At 43.9% G+C, this 15,699-nt stretch overlaps 1 protein-coding gene across 1 annotated transcript in view; it reads left to right on the top strand.

Annotated features, from left to right (window-relative positions):
* The window catches only part of COL25A1 (collagen type XXV alpha 1 chain), a 151,845-nt gene that overhangs the window by 34,161 nt on the left and 101,985 nt on the right, over positions 1–15,699 (top strand). The gene's annotated exons all lie outside the window — the stretch shown is intronic.

The following is a 15,699-nucleotide window of genomic DNA, read 5'->3' as shown; positions in this document are numbered from 1 at the left end:
ATTACCTTGTGCCATTGAAAGTTATTAATTATATCCTTGTGCCATTGAAATAGATTTGTGATCTTGGGGCAAGTGACCAAGCCCTGAGCATCTGTTGATGCAAGAACTGCTTTTCTACTTTAAGCAAAAATTTCCAGTGTGATCTTAAGTCTTACTCAAAATAAATAAATAGAAGCATATGACAATGAGCAAAATGGAAATAGCTGCTTTGATTGGCATAAGGGACTATTTTGTTATGCTTAACATTGCACTGCAAAGAATGCCAGTATTTTAGCAATCTAAAAATCTGTTCGATTTAATCAGCCCTCCTTTTACACTTCCTCCCCTTCTTCCTTTTTTTTTTTGCTTTAGACTTGGACTACTTTAATTATTTCCACATGGCTGAATCTTGAGATTATCATCAAACTTCCCATACTCAATAGCCTGCTTTAGCCACATTTGTGCTTATTGAAGAAAGCCCTCAGCAATAAAGATACCATCACAAGGTTTCTTCTAAAAAAGGAGAAAGGAAAGCAAACTTCTCCATGACTCTGACCTACTGTGAAAAAACTGAGAGATCTGGCATTTTTGTATTTTTTTTCTCACCCTCCCCCTTCTTCAAATTGCTTCACGAACCCTTTAATATTCAGTGCAAAATGAAAGGCGTGAAGTTATGAATCTGTTTATAGCTGTAACTCACTTCCTAAGTGTAGTAGACTTTGACGTTGTAATAAAGACTGGTCTCATGTAGAAATGTGGGACAGAAGAATCATCTCTAACATCATCTCTAGTTCTGTAATGGCAGTTACAGACAGACCATTCTTTCTCAGCCTTTTCCACATCATTTCTTACCCGGCAGCTTTGAGGTTGGTTGATTTATGGTTTTGCTTCCTGAATTTCAATTCCAATGTAGTCATTTCTAGTGACTGCTATGAATATATATTAACAATAGTGCTGTATTCATTTCATTTCATTTATTAGATTTTTATACCGCCCTTCTCCCGAAGGACTCAGGGCGGTGTACAGGCAAATAAAAACAGACTAGACAATAACCTATAAAATGCAGAATTAAAAAACTTATTATACTTGCCTAAAAATTTAAAATATATAAAAATTAAAACCCCGTTTAAAATTAATAATAAAACTATACAATCCGTAAAATTTAAGCCAGCCCCGCGCGAATAAAAAGATGCGTCTTCAGTTCGCGGCGAAAGGTCCGAAGGTCAGGTATTTGGCGTAAACCCGGGGGAAGTTCGTTCCAGAGTGTGGGAGCCCCCACAGAGAAGGACCTTCCCCTGGGGGCCGCCAGCCGACATTGCTTGGCGGACGGCACCCTGAGAAGTCCCTCTCTGTGAGAGCGTACGGGTCGGTGGGAGGCATATGGTAACAGTAGGCGGTCCCGTAAGTACCCAGGCCCTAAGCCATGGAGCGCTTTAAAGGTCATAACCAAAACCTTAAAGTGCACCCGAAAAGCGACAGGTAGCCAGTGCAGTCTGCGCAGGAGGGGTGTTACATGGGAGGTACGAGACCCTCCCTCTATCACCCGCGCAGCTGCATTCTGGACTAGCTGAAGCCTTCGGGTGCACCTCAAGGGGAGCCCCATGTAGAGAGCATTACAATAATCCAAGCGAGAGGTAACGAGTGCATGAGTGACTGTGCACAAGGCATCCCGATCAAGGAAGGGGCGCAACTGCCGAACCAGGCGAACCTGGTGGAAGGCCCCCCTGGAGACGGCCGTCAAATGATCTTCAAACGACAGCCGCTCATCCAGGAGGACACCTAAGTTGCGCACCCTATCCTTTGGGGCCAATAACTCGCCTCCAACAGTCAGCTGCAGCTGCAGCTGACTGAATCGAGATGCCGGCATCCACAGCCACTCCGTCTTGGAGGGATTGAGCTTGAGCCTGTTTCTCCCCATCCAGACCCGTACGGCTTCCAAGCACCGGGACAGCACTCCGACAACTTCATTGGGGTGGCCCGGGGTGGAAAAGTACAGCTGGGTATCATCAGCGTACTGCTGGTATCTCACCCCAAAACCACTGATGATCTCACCCAGCGGCTTCATGTAGATGTTGAACAGAAGGGGCGAGAGAATCGACCCCTGCGGCACCCCACAAGTGAGGGCCCTCGCGGTCGACCTCTGCCCCCCTGCCAACACCGTCTGCGACCGGTCGGAGAGATAGGAGGAGAACCACCGATAAACGGTGCCTCCCACTCCCAATCCCCCCAGCTGGCGCAGCAAGATACCATGGTCGATGGTATCAAAAGCCGCTGAGAGATCTAATAGAACCAGGGCAGAGGAATAACCCCTGTCCCTGGCCCTCCAGAGATCATCCACCAATGCGACCAAAGCTGTCTCCGTGCTGTAACCGGGTCGGAAGCCGGACTGGAACGGGTCTAGATAGACGGATTCTTCCAGGTATTGGGGTAGCTGACGCGCCACAGCACTCTCTACAACCTTCGCAACAAAGCGAAGGTTGGAGACTAACGATAGTTTCCCAAAATATCTGGGTCCAAAGAGGGCTTCTTAAGGAGGGGTCTCACCACCGCCTCTTTCAAGGCGGCAGGGAAAACCCCTTCCAACAAAGAAGCATTTATAATCCTCTGGAGCCAGCCTCATGTCACCTCCTGAGTAGCCAGCACCAGCCAGGAAGGACACGGATCCAATAAACATGTAGTGGCGCGGAGCCTCCCCAACAACCTATCCACGTCCTCGGGAGCCACAGGGTCAAACCCATCCCAAACAGGCTCAACAAGACGTGCCTCCTCTCCCTCGCTTGGATCATCCCAATTTCGGTCCAGACCATCCCGGAGCTGAGTGATTTTGTCGTATAGATAACCACTAAACTCCTCGGCACGTCCCTGTAACGGGTCATCCCGCACCTCCTGATGAAGGAGGGAGCGGGTCACCCGAAACAGGGCGGCCGGGCGGTTATCTGCCGACGCAATGAGGGTGGAGGCGTAGGAACGCCTCGCCTCCCTCATTGCCACTAGGTAGGTCCTGGAATAGGACCTAACTAGTGTCGATCAGCACCGCGACTGGACCTCCAAGTGCTCTCTAGGCGTCTTCTCCGGCGTTTCATCTCTCTCAGCCCCTCGGAGAACCAAGGGGCGGTCGAGATCTGCGCCGGGTCAGAGGTCGCAAAGGCACGACACGGTCCAAGGCCCCAGCCGCGGCCTGTTCCCAGGCCGCAACTAGTTCCTCAGTCGTGCCGCGGGCCAGATCCTCAGGAATGGCCCAAGCTCCGTCAGGAACCTCTCAGGGTCCATCAGGCGCCTGGGACGGAACCAACGAGGCTCCGCCTCCCGCGATGGTGGGCGGCGGTTCGGAAGTCTAGGCGAAGGAGAAAATGATCAGACCATGACATTGGTTCTGTTACTAAATCGTCTAATATCAGATCATTTAACCACTGACCAGAGATATAAATCAGATCCAGCGTGCCTCCCCATGTGCGAGGGCCATCATTTACTCGTATCAGGTCCAAGGTCATGGAAGTTTGAACTCCCGAGCTGCAGTCGATGATAAGCCAACTGATGGCAAGTTGAAATCCCCCATAACTATAAGTCTGGGGGTCTCAACTGCCACAGTGGCCAATAACTCCAGCAGCTCGGGCAGGGCTGTGGTCACGCAGCAAGGAGCCAGGTACGCGATCAACAAGCCCAACTGATTCCTATGGCCCCACCTCACATAAAGGGATTCACAGCCGGCAATCTGAGGAACAGTGGCCTCCCTCGGCTCTAGATCTTCCTTAATGACAACCGCCACCCCTCCACCCCTCCCCTGGGCCCTCGGCTGATGGAATGCTCGGAAACCTGGGGGGCATAGTTCAACGAGGGGGACCCCCCCCCTCTGTCCCCAACCAGGTCTCCGTAATGCCCATAAGGTCCGCGGCCTCCCCCTGAATAAGATCACAGATCAAGGGGGCTTTATTTACCACGGACCGGGCATTACATAACATCAGCCGAAGATCCAGGCTCTGAGGATCACGGCCGCCCGAGGAACGGGTAGGGACTAAGGGGCCGGAGCACGTGATCGCTTTTAGACGATCCAAGTCAGTTGCACTTCTTCCTGCTATCATATTGCATCAGCATACTTTCTAGTACCTGACAAAGACAAACAAGTGCCATTTTCGGGATTAAGTGAGCCAAGAGTGTATATCTTAGCACTGAACGAGTTTAATATGTAGGTCACCTCATTACTCTAGCAGCTGGCCTTGCCAAACATTTCACAAAGTACTCAACTACTCAGTAGCGCATTTACATTTACATCCATGATAATGCACTAAAAATAGCAGTTCTAAAATTCTTTGCTGCCAGAATTTTTAAAGATTCATCTAATTTTATTAAAAATGTTATTATATTCAGTCCAATTTCCAATACCATATTTACTTCCAATAATGTATCTTGGTTCCCTGTTGGACTCAATATAGTTTATCTAAAAAAAAATCTTTTCCTGCAAGTTGTATGTGTTGTGGGTTTGTGTGTGTGATTTCCTTTTAAAGAGTGTAGGTGTAATATACTTGCTGCATTGTGTGTTTCTGATGCTTGGATGTTTTCTCTGGTGTTTTGGGTAGGATTGATACTCCAATTTCCTTGCTATTATTAAAATGAATAAATATTTTGACCTTGTATTTTTCTAATCAACTTTTTGCTTCCTCAGAGACTAGACTTTTATCTTATGAGGCATATATGTGAATTGACATTTGGGATTTCAAATCTTCCCTGTGGGGAGATTATTTATTTATTAATGTTATTAATTATTGATTTCTTTTTTTATAGATCACCCATGAAATACTAGGTAGCTCTATACAATTAATGATTGGCCATGTTTTTAAAATCACTGTAAAACAGCAGCTGAATCACAGCTGAAAGGTATTTGAAATATTAAAAACATCAAGTAAAAGTATATTAATCTTACAGGCATTTCTAAAATAGATTTTTCCACTTGCCACTAAGTTGCTGCTAAGGATGTGACTACTAATTATCTTCAATTGAGTTGCTTTTACAGTTATCTGAAAGTCCCTAATGAATCCCACCGATTAGCTTGAATGTTATCTTCATCATTTTCTGAAATTTTTTGAGAATACTCCTTCTTTTTTTGCCTATTTTATCATTCTCTCATATTATGGATTACTAAAAATAGGTGAAAAGCTTGCATGATTAATGTGCTAAAGGATATTTATTATTTAAAATGACCAAAATAGGCCATTTATTATATAAAGAAAATGAAAAGAAGCTGAGATTTCTCTAAAAATGCAATGCATAAAAAATAATAACTGAGCCTTCCAGACAATAAATGAAATTGGGAGCCCAGCATTGTTTGTGGTTTGCAAAAGTCTTGGGTGCAACCCCCAGAGTTATTAGATTATCCCCTGCTGTAACATTTAGTATGGTAGAACATAGAAAATGGTCAAGAATATGAAGAAATAATAAAATGTACTCAGTTTAATTAAAACAAAAAGTTTTGTCATTTCCCCACCAAGTTTCTTACTATAGTCCGAAAGCAGAGACTTTTCTTTCTTTATGGAGACCAGTCCACTGTTTCAAGGATTATCCAGTAGAAATGCAGAAGATGTCTAAGATACATTTCTTTACCAACATTGGATTACGCCAGAATGAACTCCAGAATTGCAATAAATATCACCAATGAAAAGATCCACTCCATAGATTTCCAAAGTAAGGTAAAGGTTCCCTTCGCACATATATGCTAATCGTTCCCGACTCAACAGATTGATGCTCATCTCCGTTTCAAAGACGAAGAGCCAGCGCTGTCCGAAGACATCTCCATGGTCATGTGGCCGGCATGACTAAATGACAAAAGCTCACGGAACGCTGTTGCATTCCCACCAAAAGTGGTCCCTAGCGGAGTATTATTTGCACGATTCGCCTTTGCTATTCGGTACAGGAGCTCTTGCGCCTGCGAGGTGCCCCCGCCTCGCAGGAATGGCCCGTTTTACCAAGGGCCGGCCTCAATGACGGATCTTGGGATCCACAGAGGTGGCATGCGAAGAGGAAGAGCCTCTGGGGGTTTTTAGATAGGGCATTTTTAAGGGGTGGGAGGGGTAGGGCGGGTGTTGGGGGAAACCCGCCGGGTGGGGTATCAGTTCCTGCGCATGCTCATGGCGGTGAGTTAATAGGTCCGAAGGTTGTGGGGGGAGTTCAGGTCCCATTGGTAGAGGGTGGTGCTATTTGCACGGTTTGGGGGAGGGGCAGATTTGGCGGAAGCGGGGGCTCGGATCATGTTACGGGGGCGCGCGTTCGATGCTTGCAGGCGATCGCGCGCCCCGAGCCTCCAGACTTCCCCCGTTCCCCGGATAGTCAAGACCCTCAGAGCCTGGGCCTTCGGCTGATGCTGTGTAATGCACGGTCCGTGGCCAATAAGGCCCCCCTAATTCACGATCTTATTCAGGGGGGTGCCGCGGACTTTATAGGCATTACGGAGACCTGGTTGGGCGCAGAAGGGGGCGTGCCCCTGGTACAGATGTGCCCACCAGGTTTCCGTGCATTCCATCAGCCGAGAGCCCAGGGTAGGGGTGGGGGGGTGGCGGTTGTGATTAGGGAGAGTCTGGAGCCGAGGGAGACCACTGTGCCTCAGATTGTCGGGTGTGAATCCCTCCTTGTGAAATGGGGCCATAGATGTCAGATGGGCTTGCTGGTCGCGTACCTGGCTCCTTGCTACGTGACAGCTGCCCTGCCCGAGCTCCTGGAGGTGCTTGCTGGGGTGGCAGTTGAGACCCCCAGACTTTTAGTCATGGGGGATTTTAACTTGCCATCTGCCGGCTCGTCATCGACAGCAGCTCGGGAGTTCACGGCTTCCATGACGGCCTTGGACCTGACTCAAGTAGTTGATGGCCCCACCCACACGGGGGGTGGTACACTCGATCTGATTTTGTCTCTGGTCAGTGGTTGAGAGATCTGGACTTACAGGAAATAGTCATCGAACCTTTGTCATGGTCAGATCACTCTCTCCTTCGCCTGGACTTTCTGACCGCCATCCAACACCGCAGGGAGACGGAGCCGATGCGTTGGTTCCGTCCCAGGCGCCTGATGGACCCTGAGAGGTTCGGACGGAGCTTGGGCCATTCCTGAGGGTCTGGCTCGCGGCACGTCTGAGGAACTTGTTGCGGCCTGGGAGCGGGCGCGCGGGGCCTTAGATCGTGTCGTGCCTTTGCGGCCTCTGACCCGGCGCAGGTCCCAACCGGCTCCTTGGTTCTCCGAGGAGCTGAGGGGATGAAGCGCGGAGAAGACGCCTAGAGAGTTCCTGGAGGTCTAGCCGTTCTGAGGCTGATCGGACACTAGTGAAGTCCTATACTAGGACTTACCTAGTGGCATTGAGGAAGCGGCGTTGCTACGCCTCCTCCCTCATTGCGTCGGCAGATAACCGCCCAGCCGCCCTGTTCCGGGTGACTCGTTCCCTCCTTCATCAGGGGGAGCGGGATGACCCGTTGCAGGGACGTGCTGAGGAGTTTAACGGTTATCTATACGATAAAATCGTTCAGCTGCGGGACGGGTTGGACCAAAATTGCGGTGACCCTGGTGAGGTGCCCGAGGGTGGTCTTGGTGACATTGTCTGGGATGAGTTTGACCCTGTGGCTCCCGAGGACATGGACAGGTTGTTGGGTAGGCTGAATGCCACCACGTGTTTACTGGACCCGTGCCCCTCCTGGCTGGTGCTGGCCACTCAGGAGGTGACACGAGGCTGGCTCCAGGCGATTACGATCGCTTCTTTGGTGGAGGGTGTCTTTCCGGCCGCCTTGAAAGAGGCGGTGGTGAGACCCCTCCTTAAGAAGCCTTCCCTGGACCCGGCTGTTTTAGGTAATTATCGTCCGGTCTCCAACCTTCGCTTCGCGGCGAAGGTTGTAGAGAGTATGGTGGCATATCAGTTTCCCCTACACCTGGATGAAACCGTCTATCTAGACCCGTTCCAGTCCGGTTTCCGGCCCGGTTACAGCACGGAGACGGCTTTGGTCGCGTTGGTGGATGATCTCTGGAGGGCCAGGGATAGGGGTTGTTCCTCTGCCCTGGTCCTATTAGACCTCTCAGCGGCTTTCGATACCATCGACCATGGTATCCTGCTGCGCCGGTTGGAGGGATTGGGAGTGGGAGGCACCGTTTATCGGTGGTTCTCCTCCTATCTCTCCGGCCGGTCGCAGTCAGTGTTGACAGGGGCAGAGGTCGGCTCCGAGGTGCCTCACTTGTGGGGTGCCGCGGGGTCGATCCTCTCGCCTTCTGTTTAACATCTACATGAAGCCGCTGGGTGAGATCATCAGTGGTTTCGGCGTGAGGTATCAGCTGTATGCGGATGACACCCAGCTGTACCTTTCCACGCCGGACCACCCCAACGAAGCTATCGAAGTGCTGTCCCGGTGTCTGGAGGCCGTACGGGTCTGGATGGGGAGAAACAGGCTCAAGCTCAATCCCTCCAAGACAGAGTGGCTGTGGATGCCGGCATCCCGGTACAGTCAGCTAAATCCGCGGCTGACCATCGGTGGCGAGTCATTGGCCCCGATGGAGGGGGTGCGCAACTTAGGCGTCCTCCTGGATGAACGGCTGTCTTTAGAAGACCATTTGACGGCCGTCTCCAGGAGAGCGTTTTACCAGGTTCGCCTGGTACGTCAGTTGCGCCCCTTTCTGGACCGGGATGCCCTGTGCACGGTCACTCACGCACTCGTGACGTCTCGCCTGGATTACTGCAATGCTCTCTACATGGGGCTCCCCTTGAAGGGCATCCGGAGGCTACAGTTAGTCCAGAATGCAGCTGCGCGGATGATAGAGGGAGCCCCTCGTGGCTCCCACATAACACCCATCCTGCGCAGGCTGCACTGGCTACCTGTGGCCTTCCGGGTGCGCTTCAAGGTGTTGGTGACCACCTTTAAAGCGCTCCATGGCATAGGGCCGGGTTATTTACGGGACCGCCTACTGCTACCGAATACCTCTCATCGACCCGTGCGCTCTCACAGGGAGGGACTCCTCAGGGTGCCGTCAGCGAGGCAATGTCGTCTGGTGGCGCCCAGGGGGAGGGCCTTCTCTGTGGGGGCTCCCACCCTCTGGAACGAACTGCCCCCGGGACTTCGTCAACTTCCGGACCTTCGGACCTTCCGCCGTGAGCTCAAAACATACTTATTTCATTGCGCAGGACTGAGTTAGGTTTTAATTAATGGGTTTTAAGTGGGGTTTTATTTTTTATATTTTTAATTATTTTAATTGTTAGGCTTTATAATAAGTTTTTTAATTGTTTTTTAGATTGTATTTATCTGTTTTTTTAGATGCCTGTAAACCGCCCTGAGTCCTGTGGGAGATAGGGCGGTATATAAATTTGAACAATAAATAAATAAATAAATAATACCTTGATGAACGTATCTTTTCTTTTATGTACACTGAGAGCATATGCACCAAGACAAATTCCTTGTGTGTCCAATCACACTTGGCCAATAAAAAATTCTATTCTATTCTATTCTAATGTGAATGTGTAACGTGATTGCAAACTGTGGGTTTTGTGAGTTTATAAAACAATTGTGGAAATGAATGGAATAATAGTATGAATGTTTTGTCCTGAATCATAGCAGATTTATACCCTCCTGCCCAATCCATGTCTCGTTTCAACAGAAAGGGTCATCATAAGCTGGAAGAGCAGAAGTTTTGTATGTTCATTGATCATTAGCATTTGGGAATCAAAATGACTAGGCATACAAATCCTCCCTACTCTGAAGACAAGTTATTTTGTCATGGAACTGCACCGCAGCTGTTCAGATGAAAACTGAGACACTAATACAAACTTGTATATACAAATATATTAAATTCCAATTACAGCATTCTTTGTCATCATCCAGAAAGAAACAACACAAGATAGTCAGGAACACAGGAACATCATGAGGTAATTTTTTACAGTGTATAGAACAGGGGTCTCCAACCTTGGTCACTTTAAGACTTGTGGACTTCAACTCCCAGAATTCCTCAGCCAGCTTTGCTCTGGGAGTTGAAGTCCACAAGTCTTAAAGTGACCAAGGTTGGAGACCCCTAGTATAGAACGCACTGAAGAAAACAGATGGAAAAGGGACACTCCTCTTTTTATACTTGGAACAACCAACCATAGAGTAGATTGCATCATAGAGAATCAGCACTCTCTAACTAATCACCTGCAACTGTGTGTTCTGGCCTATTGTACACTTTACTGTTCCAGCTATTAAATTCAGTATTCTAACATATTGTAATTCTATTTACATTACAGTAACAATTTTATACATATAGCATATGTATACTGCATACAAGTTGTCACACGCAATTTTTTTGGACATCTGCAGTCTCTTGTTTGGTATTAGGTTTCTTTTTGAGAGGAATGCATTAGTGACTATCCTTTTTCTTTATCCAGCTTTATCAAATCTTTATCTTTATCAAATCCCAGTTGTTAACTTTCTGATCTTTTCTAGCCTAACTTTAGTCCTTTGATGATAATCCATTACACAATTAAATTTAGGGTCAGAATACTACTCTGAACACAATTTAGAAATGAATTATTTGCTCATGGGATTCAAGAAAAGTATTTCTTTTTGAACGTATATAATGGAATTATTAGACTCAAAAGTTTTCTTGAGAATTTCAAGATCAATAAATAATCAATAACTCCTCTAAAAGGAGTTTAAAAGCATGGTGATTTAGAACACTAATTTTTCCATAGTGTCCTTTAGGGGAAGGATCCTGAGACCTCTTTCAGATTACCAAACAGTGTTGAGCCATTATATGTTATTCTCATCTTGAACTGCCTTAATATTACACTTTTGGGAAGATTTATTGAAGATGATTTATTGTTCTTGGCAAACACATTCCTTTTAGAATTGATCTCTTGGTACCATTGGCCTAGTTTATTATTTTGCAATTTAGAATTGCTTCTTGCAGAGTTAGCTGTTTAGCAAGAAAACCCTGGGCAACATGGAGGAATGTTGTAGGTAAAATCAGATAGAATCTTCTTTATTAAAGAGCTGCCTTGGTTTGAATTCCACTAGTTCAATTTCTTCCTACAGAAGCTCTGCCATTTCCTTCTGTTTTCTAACTTTTCCTGGCATTTCTCAACCAGCAACAGAAGATTTGGCTAGATTGGGGTGCATTAAGATGAAAAGTTATAAAACTATAAATGTCATAACTTGAGTCATATAATAACAAGCGCTACATCTTTATATTGATGTCTACTTCTCATTTGCAATGAAATTTTAGGAAAGACTTTTGCCTGAAAAGAATCTACATGCTTTTGGTTTTGAACAGAAGTCTAATTTTATACTCCAATAGTTCAGTTGTTTCAGTCCAAGAAGGACAATTTTTATGTGGCTTACCTGTGTGTTACATTCTGCATGCACCGAAGCACTGGTTGAACTTACTGAGAGCAATAGCTCAGAAACATCTAGAGAGCCATAATCCACATGAGGTAATTGAGAAAAAACTATTATATATGGTACTCCTGAATCTAAGATACAGTTGGCTGGTCAGTCCCCATCAGTCATGGCCAAATTTTCTTCTTTTCTCCTCTACCATAAAATAATGGGGATTGTCACAAATGAAATTACCATTTGTTTTGTGAAGCAGATCACTAAGTGCAACAGAACAGTAGATGCATAAACCACTTCTGCTCATGAGAATCCTTGGAGCCAGAAGATTTAAGTCCAGGGATTTTGCATTTAATTGATTCCTTTTACTAAAATGGCTCATGAAAATAGGATATGGATGAATAAGACCATACAATGTTGTATGTTCTCTTAGTGAACTAAATGGAAGAGTATTTTTAAATGCATAAAGATGAACAGGAATCAAAGCAGTCCAACTTGTATTTAAAATTATTTAATCTCAAAAGTAGCTTACTTCTGCTTTTAAAACCTTATTCATGTTTGTATAATAATCAAATAGGCTTAGGTAGTAAGATGTAAGATTGCATATCAACAAATGTGGATGTAAATAGAGCTTGGGGGTCTTCATTCCTAAGTGAATATATTCATCTAGTTCATTTTTGATCATTTAAAATTACAGCTATTATATGAACCAGTTGGGTTTTATTCATAAGGTTTCTTTATGCAATAAAGAGTTTCATGTGTCTTAAGAGGAGATCAAAGGAAGCAACTTAAGTACCTTTACTTAACTGACAGCTATGGTTGGGATTTTTTCCTTTCAGTTTTAATACTTCTACTGTTTGTATTGTTTATGGCTTCAAGAAGAATATTATTCTTTTTCGGCTATATTGTGACTTCTTAGAGCAGGGGTGTCAAACTCGCGGGCTGCGGGCCGGATGTGTCACGTGTTGGCCCCGCCCCCATCCAGTTTAGCAAAGGGGAGCAAAGTCCCGATACATCACATGATGCCACCTTGACCATGTGAGTTTAATACCCATCTTCATTTAGAGGATCTAGAGATGGCATTAAGGCAGATGACCTTTTACTGGAAATTCAAAACAGAATCAGTCCTTCATCAGATTTTCACTCTTAACAATTAATTGCATCCAATCCTAAAAGTCATTGTCAAGGGCCGTGGTGGCTCAGGCTGTAAGATAGCCTGTTATTAAAACACAGCAGCCTGCAATTACTGCAGGCTCGAATCCCACCAGGCCCAAGGTTGACTCAGCCTTCCATCCTTTATAAGGTAGGTAAAATGAGGACCCAGATTGTTGGGGGGGCAATAAGTTGACTTTGTAAATATACAAATAGAATGAGACTATTGCCTTACACACTGTAAGCCGCCCTGAGTCTTTGGAGAAGGGCGGGATATAAATGTAAAATTAAAAAAAAATGTCTTCTTATGTAGTCCACTCACCCTTATAACCTAATCCCATAATATGAAATCAGGAGCAAATGTTACTGGGTAACATCATGGTTGTTAACTACTCAGGAATTCACTGCAGTATTTAGCCCATCTCTGTCAGTTTGGCCACATCCTTTCAATCTTGGCTAAAGATAATTAAAATGGATCTGAGTAAACATTGGTTGTTGTTTTTTAATGTCTCACTTTGAGTTACAAAAGATAAGTATTCAATTCTTTCCTGATACATTTGGGCACTGCTGGAATTACTACTAGATTTAAAACTTGGAATTTTATTTGCTGTTCATTTATACTAGACATCTTTCAAAACCCTTGAAATGAATATAAATATATAAAGATAAAGATAAGCATGGAATTGGTAAGATAATACATCCACCTCGGATGACTTCAAATTGCCAGGACAAGGTGGTTACTTGCCAGGTTTAGCATAACAAAGAGGAGGCTTATGGGTAACATGAAAGCTGTCTTCCAATACTTGATAGGCTTGCTAGAGAAAAGGAAAAAGTGCTCTATTTATTTTCCAAAGCAAAATGAATGGAAGCTCATGAGAGGAAGATCCAACCTGGAACTAAAAAGAAATTTCCTGACAATGAGAATAATTAATCAATGGAACAGTTGGCCTCCCGGAATTGTGGGAGCCCATCACTGGAGGTTTTCAAGAAAAGATTGTACAAGCATTTGTCTGGGATGGAATAAGGATTCCTGCAAGGGATTGTATTAGAAGATTCCACGATCTCTTCCAGCCTTATGATTATATGAAAATGCAAAATTAGGATTTCAATGTAACCAGGAAGTGACCTAGTCAAATCATAAACTGATTCATTTTATCTATTCCCTCTACTGCTTCTCTTCCTTCCTTTCCCGCTACTTTAACCACTTGATTGTAACCTCGCTCATCCCTGAATTGACATTCCATGACATTAAATTTCTTTCTTATCTTTTGAAGTCCTAGAATTATTCCTATTCTGCTAATGCTTTCATCAGCTGCAAGTCTGTACATAGAGCATGTTTTCCCCAAGCATATTTTACATATGAATAAAATCTAATATTCAGCCAATAAAGTTTCTCTCTCTCTTCCAAATACGCCTCATGTAGTTATTATAAATGTGAATGAGTATATGTAAGAGAAAATATATACATAAAAACATGATTTCATAATAACCGGAAAAGGTTGATGTGATCACCAAATTAGTCACACTGCATTTTAGCAAGTATGATTCAGAACTGAATTTCATGGTCGCCATGTTATGCCACTGATATGTCATGTTACATACAGCACATTTTGAATAAATGTTCTGAAAAGCAAACTTTAACATAAATATGAGATGCAAACCTTAGTCCAGAATTATAATGGAGCAAAGACTTTTTAAATTAATTTGCATGTATTTTTAAACTTGGTATCTATCAGCCTCTTGCTAAACTTAGTACATGAAATGAAGCTTGACATGACTAACTTGCTATGCCCTTTTTCTATATACATTGTGGTTACATGAATTAAACTTAGCCAGGATTGCATGATCTGAAATAAAAATTAAATCCCCAGGCAAAGCAAAACAGAAATGGATCCCTAGACTTTTGTTTTTGGCACTGGAAAAATACAGAGCTTAAATAGATACAACTAGTTAGAATCTCGATAGAGGCTAATAATAGAATGGCCATTTTGCACATTAAGCATAATTAAATTAGTCACTCTAGAGATAATAGCAACCTAACCCCTTGTAAACGGGAATCAGTGGTAGTTTCATGGAAACCCTATGATTGTGTGATGGCAGTGCATGTATAGAAAGGATCAAAAAGTGATCATTAGCATCTTGACATTTTTATATGCAGATGTAGCCTCACAAACATTACTGGTGGAACTGTTCTTTCTTTATTGACGTGCACAAGTTGAATATCACATTGAATATAACCATGACACTCATTATGAAAATATTTCAGGACAAGATACTTAAAATTTCCTTTGTTATACTGTAGAAAAAAAAATCTACAGTCAGAAATCACATCAAATTCATAAACTTGAATGTTTATTTGTTAAGACATGATATAGTTCAAGCATACACATCTATTGAACACAGAAATTATTTCAGATAAAGAGCCAGAATGAAGTCAGTCATGGCTGTAAATCTTTACAGAATACTCGTGTTTTTATTATTCTGGGATCTTGCTATCCTGGTTGCATCCTTGCCTAGTGTTTCTAGTTCTAGTCAGCAACAACAGATATTTCTTTTGGCTGTTTACATTGCATTGTTTAATGTAAATTATGTTAATTGCTTGTATTGCATTGTCTAATTTAAATTATACAATTGAACATTATCTTGAACTCAGAATAGCTAAGGTATGCTATGTAAAACCAAGCCTATAAATAATCAAATATTCATGTGTGGTATGGGCTATAGTGCTGGTTAAGGAAGCTGTATTCCTAAATTAATGCTAAGTGAAGCTCTCCCAGCATCTCTTAGCAAAGTCCATTATGGCTGGATCTGCTTGAAGTTTTAATGCAATAATAGTAGGAGAGCCAAAATTCTAAATGCTGACTTTTCTATGGAGATTTTTTTTTAACCAAACTTAATTGTAGACATTTTTAACCTCTCACAGAACCCTTTTCAATGCTTATCCTACTATTTTAATCTTGCAATTTTGGAATCCAACCTGATGTTTTCACAAAAAGCAATTCAAAACATAAACCAATGTCTGGGATAGTGTTCATAATACAGTAGTGGCCAAAATTGTGGAAACCTTTTGGGGAAAGTGTATTTTTGAGATTTGATGGCTAATCATTCTTTTTTTGTGTTTCAAGATAATCATATTTCACTGTTGGAATGACTTGGGAATAGCTCAGACCCAACCCAATTGAAAATCTATGACACCAACTAAAGAAACTTGTTACTCAGAAGTGATCCAGTAATAAAACCCAGTTAATAGAAG

This window comes from Ahaetulla prasina, chromosome 8, assembly GCF_028640845.1.
Source record: "Ahaetulla prasina isolate Xishuangbanna chromosome 8, ASM2864084v1, whole genome shotgun sequence".
Taxonomy (NCBI): Eukaryota; Metazoa; Chordata; class Lepidosauria; order Squamata; family Colubridae; genus Ahaetulla; species Ahaetulla prasina.
The sequence above is the reverse complement of the archived record's forward strand: the minus strand, read 5'-3'. Positions and strand labels throughout refer to the sequence as shown.